The sequence below is a fragment of the Echinops telfairi genome, unplaced genomic scaffold (genome assembly GCF_000313985.2).
Source record: "Echinops telfairi isolate 266 unplaced genomic scaffold, ASM31398v2 ScPeMD7_7412;HRSCAF=8450, whole genome shotgun sequence".
NCBI classification, from domain to species: Eukaryota; Metazoa; Chordata; class Mammalia; order Afrosoricida; family Tenrecidae; genus Echinops; species Echinops telfairi.
The window spans coordinates 13,796,577-13,801,048 of NW_022111312.1; the positions used below are offsets into that span (position 1 = coordinate 13,796,577).

At 43.4% G+C, this 4,472-nt stretch overlaps 1 non-coding gene across 1 annotated transcript; it reads left to right on the forward strand.

The window, feature by feature from the left end:
• Window positions 1-2,816: 2,816 nt before the first annotated feature.
• LOC115871935 lies at window positions 2,817-2,980 on the forward strand. The gene has a single exon (XR_004047560.1). It is a non-coding gene; the product is annotated as a U1 spliceosomal RNA (small nuclear RNA).
• Window positions 2,981-4,472: the final 1,492 nt, after the last annotated feature.

The window sequence follows — 4,472 nt, forward strand, 5'->3', positions numbered from 1 at the left end:
TGGGAGGAGATAATCGAAGAATGTCTGCTACAGGGAGACAGAATCAACCATGTGCTCATTTTAAGGCGGCTGTTAGGGGAGAATCTGTGGGAATGGCATTAAAAGCAGGATAATGTGCTTGGACTTTATCTTTAATTTAGCTTTCCAGATTCCCTCTGTTAATAGTTAGGGAAATATAGTCCTAGTCATATTTCCCTCAGTGTTAGATTCCCACACTGCTGTCACTATTGTTTAATAATCTTGAGCAAATTATTTCTTGCATGTGATATGAATGATATTATACAATAATTCCTGTATTCTATTGGGTCACATTTTGTGTTAGTTTGGGTTGACCAGAGAAACAAATTGAGGAAGATTCATGTATGTATAAGAAAGATCTTTATAGCATAGAGTAATTGTGTATTAAGAAAACATCCCAGCCCAGTCCAGAGCAAGTCCATAAGTCTGATATTAGCCCATATGACCGATACCAATCTATATATTCCTCTTCAGACTCACACAGCACATGCAATGATGCCGAATGCAGGATGATCACAGGCCGGTGGGTGGAAAGTCCTGTGGGTCCAGTGGTGGTGGAAGCATCTCCTGGGCTCTGGCTGCCATCAGCATGGCTCCACATGTCTTGTTAACAGGAAGGTGAAGCAGAGAGAGATAGTGGCTTGCCTCTTCTGATGGCAGAATCAGGAGAAGTTTCCAGAATCCTCATGAGAAGACCACACCCACAAGGAGGCTCAGTCAGGCTGTGACCTGATTGACAGGCTATACTCCACCCCTCTACTTATTTATCAACTTGACATGAAATGATGTATCTACCACGCATTTCTTTTGAATGGGCACAAATATGTTCTCTTCCAGTCAGTTGAGCAAATAGATGTCTTCCAAGTTTTCTTGCATACACTAGCAAGTGCTTCCTGTGCTTCATCAGTTTGTTGAAACATTTCACTGGTACTCTGTCAATTCTTGGAGTCTTGTTTTTAACTAAAGCCTCAGGGCAGCTTTAACTTCTTCCTTCAATACCTTTAGTTCTTGATCTTATGATATCTTTTGTAATGGTTGGATGTTGACCAATTCTTTTGGGGACAGTGCTCCAGATTCTATTATCTTTTGATGTTCTCTCCATTGTTGTGCATTTTACACATAAAATCCTTCAATATTGCAATTGAGACTTACATTTTATCATTAGTGGGGTTTTTTGTTGGCTTGAGATATGCCAAGTGTATTCTCCCCGTTTGGGTTTCTAACTTAAATTCGTTACATATTTAACTATCATGCTTTTACTGTGTCTTCTTGAGCCGCTGTTCAGCTCATCATTCCTACGGTTGTCTTGACTTTATTCAAGAAGAGCAGGAGCTCTGGTGGCATAGCGGGTTATGACTCAGTTCTTTGAACATACCAACTGCTCCAAGAGAGAAACATGTGGTTTTCTGTTCCCAGAAAGATGTACAGGCTCAAGTTGAAAGAGGAGACCTCCCCTTGTCTGCAGTCACTCCTTTGAGAGCAGGAAAATGGGAGACGACCATCCACTTGAGGCTGTGCGACATCGAAACAGGGCTGGGGCAAATCAAGGGGCCCTCACATTTTGGAGGAGACACTAAGAGTTCTTTTGGTGAGTATGGTGGGTGTGTGGGGAGAAGTAACCTCACCTGGGGCAGGGATGCTAAACCATGATTATAGGGAACCTAGGGGGACAATGACCAGATTTTATGCTCCTGGGTAGACACTATGGGCATGCTTCTACCCAACCCTCGGTGAACCACACCATGGACTAAGCACCATGATGACCTTGGATGGTGACCTTGCAGGCAGCATGGTATAAAGCAGGGGCTACACCAGAAAGACTTAACATAGAGGTCTGGCTGAATGAACTAAACCCCGTCGCGAAGTTGTCAGCACCATTGGACTGAAGACTGGGGTACTCATATGGGACAGGAAGCAGAGAGTAGTTGGCCCTGGACTGTGTAAGTGGTGGTCATTGGACCTTGGCAGCAAACCCCATGCTTGATGGGGGTCCAATGGAAAGGGACCTGTAATCATCATATATTTAGTACCTTGATGCCGCCTCGCAGTGATATGACAGGTTTTGGATTTGTTGGACAAGGATCTGCACTTGAAAGAATTGATCCACGAACTCCCCCTGGCCCCAGTCCCCATATTTACAGTAAACAGACCTCAATATAATGACTCACAGTAACCCTGTAGGAGGGTAGAACTTCTCTCCAGGGCAGTGGTTCTCAACCTTCCTAATGCCTCAACCCTTATGTAGTGGTGACCCTCAACCATAAAATTATTTTTGTTGCTACTTCATCACTGTAATTTTGCTGTTGTGAGTCAGGCGACCCCTGTGAATGGGTTGTTCGACCCCCAAAGGTGTTGCGACCCACAGGTTGAGAACCAACGGTATAGGGCAACAACTCATGGTTTGTGGCTCAAGGCAGAACTGTACTTGAATAGACCCCTCATATCGACAGTGTCCAGAGGGCTGCATCCTTTGGGAAATTGATGATGTTATCAGTGTCATCGCCTTATACCACAGGGGAGGATTGACAATGCTGTACTTTTTTGTTTCTATGGGGTTTTGTGTCCTGCCTTGAGCTTGTTTGCTTATTTGTTTTTGTTTATTTGTTGCTGTTGTTGGTATAGTTGGTCTTATGGGGTTTTGATTTTGTCACAATACAACCGACAAGTTGTATTAAGTAATACAAAAAGGCCCTCTTTTGTTTACTCAAGTCAACCTGAGTCATGCTTATCCCATGGACAAACAGATGGATTCTGAGTTCCTACTCAACTCTAGCCCCAATCCAAGAACAGTTAGTTCTATACTTGCCTGGCAGGCGAGACACCGTGAACAGGAAGGTGGTTTTCCCAGGGCGAGGCTCGCCCAGTGCACTGCGGGTGTGCTGACCCCTGCGATTTCCCCAAATGCGGGAAACTCAACTGCATAATTTGTGGTAGTAGGGGACTGCGTTCACCCTCTCCACTAAAGGAAAAAGAAAAGAAAAGAAAAGAAAAAGAACAGTTAGTTCTGATACTGACCCTGGCTTGATACTCATTTTCATAAAATGACCACCGAAGATAGGGTGCTACAGCAAGGTGTCGTGAAGAAAGCAGATGGTGCCTGGCTATCAATCGGAATAGTGTCTAGGTCTTAAAGGCTTGCATTCAGAGAAGCAGTCATCTAAGCAAGAAGTCAATGAAGTCCACATGGAAGCAGCACCCCAGCTTGTGTGATCTGAAGATGACAAAAACAAAATTCAACTATGACCTAGGGAAAGTATCAGAGCTAAAAATATGAACACCCAATTTGTAGGAGACTATGGTGCTAGCCCCAAACCCATCTGCAGAGTATCTAGTCAGATATGAAGCTGCTGGCAGGTCTCCTCTAGCCACACACAAGGGTCTCAAGCAGCCTTACATCAGACAGAGATCATTATAATCTTGATTATGCTGGATCTTGATACTTGGTCATCTGACCTCCCTCTTGATCCAACCTGAACTTATATTCTGGGTGCAAGGATCTCTTGCTTGTTCCGTGACAAAAAATCCAATTCCTAGCTTTTAAAATATTGATGGCGGTCTTTCTTTCATTCTTTTTTGTCTTTTCTTTCTTACTCATTATTTGTATTTTTATCTTTATATTATTATTATTTCATCCTTACCACTTTATTTCATTTTTGTTTTTATCATTTCTGTTGGGTTTCCCAGTTTGTGAAGCACAGAAGGAGTGGATGCATAGACATAATTACTGATCCAAGGGTTTATAGGGGATGTAGGGGTGGGATATGGGAGATAGAGAGAGAAACAAATTCATAGACAATCATATGTATATAAGAAAGAGTTTTTAAAAAAATAAGAAAGAGTTTTATATACAAGAACACTTGAATTTTGAGAAAACATCCCAGTCCAGTCCAGATCAAGTCCATAGTCCAATGTTTTTAGCCCATATGTCCAATACCAATCTATAAAATGCTCTTCAGACTCAAGAAACACATGCAATGACACTGAATGCAGGGTGATCACAGGCCAGTGGGTTGGAAGTCTTATGGATCCAGTGGCATTGTAAGCATTTCAGCACTGGCAGGGGTTTCTATGTGGCTTCTCCAGCTCCAGAGGTCTGGTTGCATCAGGTCCAGAGCCTAGAGGCTTCTCCAGCTCCCAGCACCATGTCTTGTCAGTAGAGCATCTCTCAAGGGAGTGAGGAGAGAGACTCCCACCTCCAAGGAGGAAATTTAGAAATTCCCAGAATCTTCATCAGTGAAGGCCATGCCCACACAGAGGCCTGATTGGCTATACAATGATTGACAGACTAGACTCCACCCCTTCACTCATAATCCTCTCAAATTGACAACAGATAATATAACTACCACAGAGAGTGACCAGCTTTCGGGAGTAAACAATGAATGTGGGAGGGGGAGGGGGGCACTAGAACTGATGTGATTACACAACTCATCTTAAAGGTGATTTAGCCATGGGGG